Raw genomic sequence first — 12,396 nt, forward strand, 5'->3', positions numbered from 1 at the left:
TATTATAATTATTTTTGAATTGCTGCATGTTTATACTGCTCTCAATGTCAACTCCAATATTCAACTAAAAATCCAACTAGAGACTGACTCCAATATGTAAATATATTATGTCCCCAAATCCCATTTCTAAATCAGCTGTTTTACTCACAATGTATTTGCCCATAGAATTAGTGTTTCAAAAGGCAGCTTTTGAAAACAGTGGTAGTTGGTGTATTTCAAGGAATTGGTCCACTTCATCCAAGTTATCAAACTTATGGGCACAGTGTTTTTTGTAGTGGTCTTTTATTATCCTTTTAATACAGGCATACCTCATTTTATTGTGCTTCACTTTACTGCACTTTGCAGATATTGCATTTTTTATAAACTGAAGGTTTGTGGCACCCCTGCATTGTTAGATGATGGTTAGCAATTTTCAACAATAAAGTATTTTTACCTTAAGTCATGTACTTTTTTGGGGGGGCTGCATTGGGTCTTTGTTGCTGCACGTGGGCTTTCTCTAGTTGCGGCGAGCGGGGGCTACTCTTTGTTGCGGTGCGCGGGCTTCTCATTGTGGTGGCTTCTCTTGTTGTGGAGCACGGGCTCTAGACACGCGGGCTCAGTAGTTGTGGCTCGTGGGCTCTAGAGCGCAGGCTCAATTGTTGTGGCGCGCAGGCTCAATTGTTGTGGCACACGGGCTTAGTTGCTCCGTGGCATGTGGGATCTTCCTGGACCAGGACTCAAACCCGTGTCCCCTACATTGGCAGGTGTATTCTTGACCACTGCACGACCAGGGAAGTCCCCAAGTTATATACTTTTTAAAAGACATAATGCTATTGCACATTTAATGGACTACAGTACAGTGTAAACATAACTTTTATATGCAGTAGGAATTTTAGAAAAAAATTTTGTGCAACTCATTTTGTGATATCTGCTTTATTGCAATGGTCTGGAACCAAACCTGCAATATCTCCAAGGTATGCCTGTATTCTCGGATCAGTAGTAATGACCTCTCTTCCTTTTCTTATATTGCTAATTTGTGTCTTCTTTTTTATTAACTTCTTCTCCAGGTAAACAGATCTTGGCTCTCTTTCTCTACATGTGCTTGTCTCTTCAGATTTAGGGGTAGCAAGTTGCCCTGTGACCTTAGTTCTTTGGTGGGTCCAAGAAAAGTCATTAATTTCCAGTCTGTCCAGCTTCTTCTGATTGTAAGGATCGGTATGACGACTTGCTCTTTATGTGTTTGTGCTAAAACTAGAAGTGCAAATGTTTCTATGTATAGATTAGGCTATTTGAATCCACAAAGTCAGATATAAAATGTATAATTTATTCACAAAATTAAAATTCAAAGTTAAAGTATTTTTAGGAAGAACGTTTTATGTCCAAAGAAAACATACATGGCAGAGCTGAGATAAAACTAAGCTTGCACTAAATTTATGCTAGTATAATTGCATCTGTGTGAATTTGGTTCCCAGCAAAACACTTATATACCCCAGACTGTGTATGAAACATGATGCTGGGCTCCACCAATATAGGAAGCACAAGGATAAAACCACCAAACTCAGGGAGCTGACATTCAGTCGGAGATAGACCAGTGAATAAAGAATCTGACATATGTTATAAAAAAAATATGAGCATGGTGTTATGGGAAGAATGAGGTGATCCTCAATATGAAAGTACAATTTCAGAAATAATTTTCCATATATTCATGTAGATTTCTGTCCTCGGCACTCTGAAATGCACTGAGTAATGGGGTTTGTCCCTTGGAGACCATGAGACTTTGGAGGATGCCAGGGACATATGTTAAAAGGAGTTCGCACACAAATTGCATTAGCATCAGTGTTAATCCCCATTTCCCTAATCGGCTTATGGAAAGCCATCTCCAATACTGACATTTCTCTATTTTATCTTCTTTTCTGAAAACCTTATGATCTGGTTTTGACAGGAATAGACGTATTTCATTCTCAAGAAAAATATATATGTTTGAGATTTCATAGTATTAAATGGTTTTTAAAAAAGGAGTATTATTGCATTCTTGGAGAACAAAATGCCATACATAGTCTCAGAAAGCAGAGAGAAACTCTACAAAGAATAATAGAATCACCTGACTGGCATCAGGACAGGCATTGCTTAGCAACCGTCTGTGATTTGCATTGATCAAGTCAGCAGGTTCCACGGTCCCAAGGAAGGAGATCTCTACTATTCTTTAAAATATTTATTAATTTGAGGTCCAAAGTTTATACTCAATTATTTCCTTTTGCTTTTATATCATCCTCCAGATCTGGGCATGGAGTGATATGTGAGTCTCCTTTGCATTTTGACAACACATACAGACTACCTGTTTACAAAAAATGCTACAACTCTGAGATATCTCTCAGGCCACTTAATAAAACTGTCATTTTCCCTATGCCTCTATTATTACTTTTAAAATTTTCCTTTTCTCACACCCTCACCTCACAGACAATATGTGCCTCATTTACAAACCACACCAAGGATACTGATTTTTCTTGATAAGTTAACAGTACTGCCTCTTGGTTTTTATACTCTCTACAAGGCTAAGGAAGACTAGAGCTTAAAAGACGATACTGAAGTGCTTCCATAATTTAAACTGGAGTCACAACATCTTAGTTTTCATCTTTTGAGGGCCACCATTTGTTCTCTTTTGCTAGATCAAAGAAATGGAACAGAGATATGAGCCCAAGTGGATGATTTACTAGAGTCCTCTTCAGAGAATAGCCGTGGGCTTTCGGACTCAGCGTTCATGCCAAAGCCTAGTGAGCAGTGTCCCTTTCCTGCCCTCCCTTCTTACGGCCCTCTCATGAAGGCTGTGGAAAATTTGAGAGGACCAAACTTCTTATAATTCTCAGCACATGGTATTCTCCTCCTGTATGTTTACAATCTTAAATGGTCTTTAAAATGTCTCTGTACCTCTGGCTTTCCCCTCTCTAAATACTCCAACATGAAACCTGAATGGCTCCCAAGGGGAGCCCTTGGCTTTGCCTTGCAAGCCCTGGCTGGCCAGCCAGTGTAGTTACAGCAGGGCCTGATGCTGGCCTCTGTGATATGCCATGTTCAAGGCTGTCACCTGTGAGCTCAGTCTCTCCATCCATAAGCACACTGGACACAGTTAAAGATGAGAAAATAAATCTTTACCTGTCAAGTTGCAAAGAGACATATTTCTCTCCTCCATTATTAAAGGGACTTGCTCAGTAATCCTGAAAATAAAACCCTGTAGTTCTAGTGCTTTACGCCTTGTCACATCACCACATATAAAATGAGCTAACCGTATGATCTGTTCTTCCACTGAGAAGAGAGGGCAGTTTCCCAGTCTGAGCAGCAGAAGCCCTTCACTTTCCCTGGTGGAGTTAGGAATGGGCCAAACTCTGCAGTGAGCTCACTCCTGTTCTGTGGAGATCAGAATCGCCAATATCTGCATCTACATAGTCTCCCCTGATCTACCAGGACATACTTGAAGTTGATTTGAAGGATGCTTAGGAACCAACATTAGCTTACAGCCTTAGAATACACTGTCTCTACCTGAGTAATTTTCTTATTAAAAAGTTTTTTGGAAGAGAGAGCACATGAAAAAAGCAGAAGCTCAATCTACCAAATATTCACTGGGTTGTTCTAATATTTTCCTGTGAGAATAAACTAATGAATTCATGGATCACTGATATATGAACTGCTCAAAAATCCCTTTAGTCTTTTGAAGGCCACAAAAATGAGAGGAGGACCACAATGATCCACTTATTTCTTTCATTTAGCATTCACTGATCATCTGAAACATGATACCCAATGCCCTAGACATGAGAAATACAAATACTACAATTTCTTCTGTAGTATATGCTTAAGAAATACACAGTCAACCAGAAACTGGCATATATTTCTCAAATCAAGTTGTAGATGTCAGTTTCCTATGCAAATTAATTCCCCGGGATGATTTAATTTCAAGTGCTTTTACTCATAAAATTACATATTTGGCTCTTCCCCACCCCATTCCACATTCTTAAGCTTATGTTATTTAAATCTGAAGAAAAAAATAAAAATAAGTAAAGACACTACTTTCAGTAAGAAACACACACATCAGGGGAACTTGAGGGCTTGATCTGTTCCCACAAGTGAGCTACAAAATGGAGCATTTGAGCTGTTCCACACATATCAAGCTCAAAGACTATTTATCTGAAACATCCAACAAATGGAGGCTATGGTACTTTCTTGGCTTAATTAGTCAAAGGATTTCCTCCACTTTCCATCTTGTTTTGCATCAACAGACCCAACCGAAAATCAGAGAGAAACCTCTTTGTTGCAAAGCATATCCTCCATGGTCACTGCTTCTATTGTGACTGCTGGAACTCATAAGTGCTAGTGAAGAAGGAGATAGATGGGCCCCAGGCTGAGCAGCTGGAATCTGTCCCCTATGGACAGATACTCCAAGATAAAGATAATGGCGGGAGCAAGGAGGGGCTGAGTCCTGCTTGGACAAAAAATAAAGAGACCATGTATTTCTTATTCTTGAGGTCAAGGAGACCTCCCCGACTACACATCCGCAGAAAGGCTCCTCGGGGGTCAAAAAGGGAAGGGGCACCACCCCATAATAGGTGTGTCAACCTCCCCATAGTCCTCTGTGCTGAAATCCCTCTTGACAAAAGGATGTGCACGCATGTCGGGAAGGGATCTAAGACAGGTCAGGTGTGGAAAAAGAAGTGAGATAATTAGCCAAAGGTAAACAAAGACCAGGAAGAACTGCCCTATATGAGTGATTTGAGTCACCTCTCTGGTGCGCTCCTCCTCGTTAGGGAGGACGCCCACACCCTTTCTCTCTGGGTGTGCATCTCTGCCTTGCTTCTGTCTTAACCAAACAAACTGTTTCTCTGTGTGCTCTCCCACTTGTGCAGTGTCTCTAATTATAAACTTTATATGTGTTTTTACAGTTTTTGCCTCCCTGAGAAATTCATTTTCAACAGGGGCAAAGCCAGCAAAAGCCAACTTTGCTTCTAGCCTGTAGCCCCTGGTGGACTGGTGGCTAGGATTCCTGGTTTTCACCCAGGCTACCCAGGTTCATTTCCTGGGCAGGAACTAAGATCTCACTTCAAGCCACCACACACTGCTGTCTCTTCAAGGTCACTAGGATTGTTGATCGGGGCCATATTGTTTAAGGCAGGTTTGCAAAGGGAGATGTAAATGGTGGAAGAGCCATTTTCCTGTAGGTGGTTTGAACTCAGACTTAATTGAGGGCTTCAGAAAGGAGGGATGATTCCCCAGAGAACATTAAAAAGAACTGACCAGCCTGACTTTCAGTGAGATTAGAGGCATAAAAGATCATATTTTAAAAAACGGCACCATACTTATGCCTCCAGTCAAGATATATTAAAGGATTAGATTTACGTTTTCACATAAAACAAACTTAAAAAAAAACTGGCCAAAATATATGAACTAGTTCTCAAGTCACCATGCAATGAAGGACAGTGATTACTGAGATTTGAAAACAAACTAGTCAACCTATTGATGAGATGTATGAGGTAAATATGATTAAAAAGTGGCAACAGATATCAAATGTTTGGAGATGGGACAGGTCATGAGCCATAAAAGTAAGGAAGGACTCACACAAGCCAAGAATGTAAAGAAAGATGAAGGGTGATTCTTTAGTTTGGGTTTTTATTTTATTTTGATTTTTGCTTGTTTTGTTTCTGTTCTCTTCTAGACACATGCTCCAAGTTTAGAGGTGAGATGGAGAGGCCCTAAATACAATGCAATTTGTGGCCAAAGTTCAGTAACTCAGGACCAGGAAAAAATGAATTAAAAAAAATCATATCGACTGGTGGCAGCTGTATTTAAAGGGGATATGAGTTCTGTAAGGGATCTCAAACCAAAAGAATTGAACAATAAGACTGACCTATTTTCCCTACAGAGTTGTTGAGATGTATTTCATTTTATCTTATACTAGATCTTTAAAGCCCAAACTGTAGTGAAGGAGTGGCGACTGTCCACTGAGTTGAGGTAGTAAATGATTCAGCTTGAATCCTCATATGGCTTCAATTTTTACATAATAGAGGTGAAACGAAAATGTCTAAGAAATAGTTCTCAGGGACTTCCCTGGTGGTCCAGTGGGTAAGACTCTGTGCTCCCAGTGCAGGGGGTCCAGGTTCGATCCCTAGTCAGGGAACTAGATCCCACATGCATGCCTCAACTAAAGATCTCGCATGCTGCGACTAAGATCTCACATGCCGCAACTAAGACCCAGTGCAGCCAAAATAAACAAATATATAATAAAAAAAGAAGAAATAGTTCTCATTTGTCTGTATTTGGAAGATTTTCTTATTATTATCAGTGACCTAAGTAAAAAGAAATTTCACAAGCTGTTAACACTATTTAAATATTCAAACAATAAAAAAGAAAACTCCCTCTCCAGAAGACCTGGATAGCGCCTCCCAGCCATGCTGAACTGGCTCTGGGCTTTCCAGACACCGGGTTCCCTCACTTTCTTCTGCTGGGTCAGCTATGGCGGCCAGGAAGACCCTGAACCCCAAGGCTGAGGTGGCCTGAGCCCACACGGCGTTGGTTGTCAACATCAGTGTGGCCTGGGGGATGCAATACGTGCTGAGGACCAACTTGGGGCCTAAGGGCACCATGAAGATGCTTGTTTCTGGTGCTGGAGACATCAAGCTCACTAAAGATGGAAATGTGCTGCTTCATGAAATGCAAATTCAACATGCAACAGCCTCCTTAATAGCCAAAGTAGCAACAGCCCAGGATGACATAACTGGTGATGGTATTACTTCCAATGTCCTAATCATTGGAGAGCTCCTGAAGCAGGGGGATCTCTACATTTCTGAAGGTCTTCAACCCAGAATAATTACAGAAGGATTTGAAGCTGCAGAGGAAAAGGCACTTCAGTTTTTGGAACAAGTCAAACTAAGCAAAGAGATGGACAGGGAAACACTTATAGATGTGGCCAGAACATCTCTACGTACTAAAGTTCATGCTGAACTTGCTGATGTCTTAACAGAGGCTGTAGTGGACTCCATTTTAGCCATTAAGAAACAAGATGAACCTACTGACCTCTTCATGGTTGAGATCATGGAGATAAAACAAATCTGAAACTGATGGAAGCGTAATCAGAGGTCTTATTTTGGACCATGGGGCATGGCATCCTGATATGAAAAAGAAAGTAGAAGATGCGTACATCCTCACATGCAATGTGTCATTAGAATATGGAAAAACAGAAGTGAATTCTGGCTTTTTTTTACAAGAGGGCAGAGGAGAGAGAGAAACTAGTGAAAGCTGAAAGAAAATTCATTGAAGACAGATTTAAAAAATGATAGACATGCAAACGAAAGTCTGTGGTGATTCAGATAAAGGATTTGTTGTTATTAATCAAAAGGGAATTGATCCCTTTTCCTTAGATGCTCTTTCAAAAGAAGGCATAGTAGCTCTGCACAGAGCTAAAATGAGAAATATGGAAAGGCTGACTCTTATTTGTGGTGGAGTAGCCCTAAATTCTCTTGATAACCTAAATCCTCATTGTTTGGGACATGCAGGACTTGTCTATGAATATACATTGGGAGAAGAGAAGTTCACCTTTATTGAGAAATATAACAATCCTCGCTCGGTCACATTATTGATCAAAGGACCAAATAAGCACACACTTACTCAAATCAAAGATGCAATAAGAGATGGTTTGAGAGCTGTTAAAAATGCTATTGATGATGGCTGTGTAGTTCCAGGTGCTGGTGCAGTGGAAGTGGCAATGGCAGAAGCCCTGATTAAATACAAGCCCAGTGTAAAGGGCAGGGCCCAACTTGGAGTTCAAGCATTTGCTGATGCATTGCTCATGATTCCCAAGGTTCTTGCTCAGAACTCTGTTTTTGACCTTCAAGAAACACTAGTTAAAGTTTAAGCAGAACATTCAGAATCAGGTCAACTTGTGGGTGTAGACTTGAATACAGGTGAGCCAATGGTAGCAGCAGAAGTAGGCATAAGGGATAACTATTGTATAAAGAAACAGCTTCTTCATTCCTACACTGTGATTGCCACCAACATTCTCCTGGTTGATGAGATCATGAGAGCTTGAATGTCTTCTCTGAAAAGTTGAATTGAAGCTTCCCTTGTATCATCTGAATCACAGACTCTACAGAGCGATCCTAAGAATATAGTTATGGAATTTTTGTCCAAGCTTCAAATGATTTTCAAAGGATTTTTTTTTCCCATATAAAAAAAGGAGAGAACACTGGCACCTATTCAGATTCTGAGGTTCTGAAATTATAATTACAGTATTTTAAAAATTGCACTGTAGTGTACACATACAGGCCATACTTGCCAATAAACAGGATGTTTTGCTTTAGCTTCAGTGATATAAAAATACATGTTAGATAAGCTACCTACCTTGTTATTAAATATTCCTTGAAAAACACCACTACCACCAAAAAAAAAACCTCCTTTAGTTTCAGCATAAACACACAGGCACTCCTTCCCACTAAATGCTCTCTCATCTTTATGACATCCTTTTGCTAATTTATAGCTGGGATTTCTGCCATGCTTCTAGTGAAATAAGACATGTTTATGACTAAGGCTTTCACACTTTCAAAAATTTTTCAACTAGATACTTGAGAAACTTAACATCTTCCTCCTCTAAAGTCAGTATAATTCATAGAGATATCAATATTGAGCAATTTGAATTTCTTGTGGTTGTCAAACTTACAACCATATTTTACAGTGGATTAAGAACACCTTTAGTTCTCTCTTGAGTTTGTCAGAAGAGTAACTTGATTTCTTTGACCTGCTTTCATACTTTTCACCTTATGTTGTTAGACCATGGGATTTTATATCATTTCTCCCAATGGAAAATATAAGACTTCCATAAATGAGGGCTTGACATTTAAAACATTTATTGCTTATTAGGTATATGATTTGCAAATATATTCTGTAGGTTGCTTTTTCATTTTGTTGATTGTTCCTTTTGCTGTGCAGAAGCTTTTGAGTTTAATGTAGTCTCACTTGTTTATTTTTGCTCTTGTTGTCTGTGCTTTTGGTGTCATATCCAAAAATTCATTGCTAAGACCAATGTCAAGGAGCTTTTCCTGTACATTTTCTTCTAGGAATTTTATGGTTTCAAGTCTTAAATTTAAGTCTTTAATCCATTTTGAGTTGAATTTTGTGTATGGTGTATGATAAGGGTATAATTTCATTCTTTTGCATTTCTGTATACCATTTCCCAAACAACATTTACTGAAGAGACTATCCTTTCCCTGTTGTGTATCCTTTTTTAAAATTGAGATATAACTGACATAAAACATTATATTCATTTCAGCTGCACACCAGAATGATTCGATATTTGTATATATTGTGAAATCACCCACCGCAATAAATCTAGTTAACATCTGTCATTATACATAGCTACAACATTTTTTTCTTGAAATGAGAACTTTAAAGATTTACTCTCTTATCAACTTTCAAGTATGCAATATAGTATCATTAACGACAGTCACCATTCTGCACATTACTTCTCCATGATTTATTTATTTTATAACTGGGTGAAATGGGTGAAGGTGGAAATGGATGAAGGTGGTCAAAAGGTATAAACTTCCAGGTATAAACTTCCCATTGTGTATTCCTGGTGCACGTGACAAAGCAAACACTATATAATCTCACTTATTTATGTAATCTTAAAAAAAAGTCAAACTCACAGAAGGAGAGAGTAGAACAGTGGGTTACCAGGGGCTAGAGGGTGACAGAAATGGAGAGATATCAGTCAAAGTGTATAAACTTTCAGTTGTGAGGTAAATAAGTTCTGGGGATCTAACCTACAGTATGGTGACTATAGTTAATAACACTATATTGTATATTTGAAATTTGCTAAAAGAGTAGATTTTAAGTATTCTCACCACACACAAAAAATGGTAACTATGTGAGGTGATATATGTGTTAATTAGCTTCATTGTGGTAATCATTTCATACATATATATATATATATACACACACACACACATATATATATATAAATATATCAAGTTGCAATGCTGTATACCTTAAATTATACAACTTTAATTTGTCAATTATACCTCAAAAAAGCTGGAATAAAATAAAATAAAATACAGGTTCATTGCTTCATAATGTTTCCATTTGGCAGTGAGACCCAGGGTTGCACTATCAGTAGATATGCAATGTATATGAATATAAAAATTTTCCTCAGCATGCACTGTCAATAGACACAGATAATTTGGCTTTGTTTTTGAACATGTTACAAACAGGATATTAATTCTTAGATGACTTAGCTCAAAGGTCAATTCCAGAATAGACTCTGGCAACACCCACATACTCCTATAATAGGTTCTAATAAGAGACACAAACATATCACGCCTATAAACCCAAGTTTCAATCACTACTTTGGACCCAGAATTAAGGATGATGGTGAAACCAACACTATGGTGCTTCCATACAGCTTCTCTACCAGGCCTAAAAACTCATCTGACAGCCCTAAGATCAGCCAGTATATCTTACTTCCTGATATATATCAGGCATTTTAAAAATATTTTTATTGTAAAATTAATGATCCATGTAGAAAATTCAGAAAATCCAGAATTGTAAAGAAGAAAATAAAATAACCTATAGTTCTATATTCTAAAGATAACTTCCATTATTTTGGTGTGTTTCCTAGAAACAATTTTTATCTTTTTGTTATATTATCATGAACACCTTTTCATATCCTTAGACATTCTGTAAAAGGAATTTTAATGGTTGTATAATGTTTTACTGTATTCAGGTAATACATAATTTATTTAACCACATTGCTATAGTGAAGAACCTGTTTTAAACATCTTTTAATATTGTAATGTGGTGCATGTGCTGGAATATAATCCTCTACCTCACAGGAGATACACACTTCATGCATTTCTCTTTTAAATCATCTAGCATCCTTGTCTTGGCTCACCAACACTCTCTATCACACTATCTTGGAAACAAAAATTAGTCACGGGGTGTTTTCATGACCTAAGTGCAGGTCAATCCAAGACATTTTCTGGTTTGATAGAGAGATGCTATGAAAATAGGGGAAGAAATGCTCTTTTATCTCTGGAGTTGCTAAAGCAGACAGGGTGGAAACCTGCAGCTGCTGGGGTTTATATTTTCTTCTTTGAGAGGAAACCTATCTGAAGAGTGAAGTCAAGTAAAATGAGCAGAGAGAAATGATAGATGAAGTGCAGGAATGTCCTGGCATATACTGGTCCTTGCTGCCTGAGCCTGGGCCCTGGGGATTGCAACTCCTCCTTCAATTTTGTGAATTTCCCTTGTAGTTTTTCTAGCTTTAGGAACAGCCACATTTCCACTTTCCATTTAAATTATTTTGGGCTGGGTAACTGTCACAACTGAAAAAACTTTTGTTTATTTTGGCATCTATAATTTCTTTCTGAAGACTACTTTTTAAAGTAGAACTTAGGGTTCAAAGAATAATATTTCAAAGCTCTTGATACATATTGCAAAATCGAATTACAGAGAATTAACATCAATTTGCACTGTCAGTAATGAATGTACACCATAGAGAGGTTTCTGAAAAAACTCGAAATGATGACACAACTGTTGTTTTGAGGTTGCTTCTAATTCTGAATTTTTATTCTATTTATCCCACCAATATTTATAAAGCAGCTGCTACAGTGTGTCAGGAATTGTCCATGAATTAGAATGCAAAAAATGACGACACAGGCCTGATTTAAATGAATTCACATCTGGCTGGGGAAGAAGAAGCCTTCCTATCCAAATATATCATGGACTTCCCTGGTGGTGTGGTGGTTAAGAATCAGCTTACCAATGCAGGCGACGTGGGTTCAATCCCTGGTCCAGGAAGATCCCACATGCTGCGGAGCAACTAAGCCCATACGCCACATCTACTGAGCCTGCACTCTAGAGCCCACGAGCCACAACTACTGAGCCCACATGCTACAACTACTGAAGCCTGTGCATCTAGAGCCCATGCTCCGCAACAAGAGAAGCCAACGCAATGAGAAGCCCTTACACCACAAAGAAGAGTAGCCCCTGCTCGCCACAACTAGAGAAAGACCGCACGCAGCAACGAAGACTCAATGCAGCCATAAATAAATAAATAAATCCAAATATATCATGATGCAGTGAGTAATATAACAATAACATGCTTGGAAAATGAGCAAATGGGAGGATACCAGCACCTGGACTGGCTTTGTGGAATTGATAGAAGGTATACAAGTTTAAGAGTCTCCCCACAAGAGGGGATAAGAAGTGTGGAGCAGGCATACCCATAGAAAAGATCTGAGAAAGCTGCAGAATCCCTAACAGGGTTGAAGGAAGGTATTTTTCTCCTGAAATCAGTCAGTAGAGACTGCAGGAGGTGACTGCTTCTTCAAATGCAAAGTCAGTAATGTAAGACTTCAAGGAACATGAAAAAAATTGAGAAAG

At 38.7% G+C, this 12,396-nt stretch overlaps 1 pseudogene; it reads left to right on the top strand.

Annotated features, from left to right (window-relative positions):
* Positions 1 to 6,459: 6,459 nt before the first annotated feature.
* LOC137216533 (T-complex protein 1 subunit zeta pseudogene) lies at positions 6,460 to 8,317 on the top strand (annotated as a pseudogene).
* The last annotated feature ends 4,079 nt before the right edge of the window (positions 8,318 to 12,396 follow it).

Source organism: Pseudorca crassidens, chromosome X, assembly GCF_039906515.1.
Source record: "Pseudorca crassidens isolate mPseCra1 chromosome X, mPseCra1.hap1, whole genome shotgun sequence".
NCBI classification, from domain to species: domain Eukaryota; kingdom Metazoa; phylum Chordata; class Mammalia; order Artiodactyla; family Delphinidae; genus Pseudorca; species Pseudorca crassidens.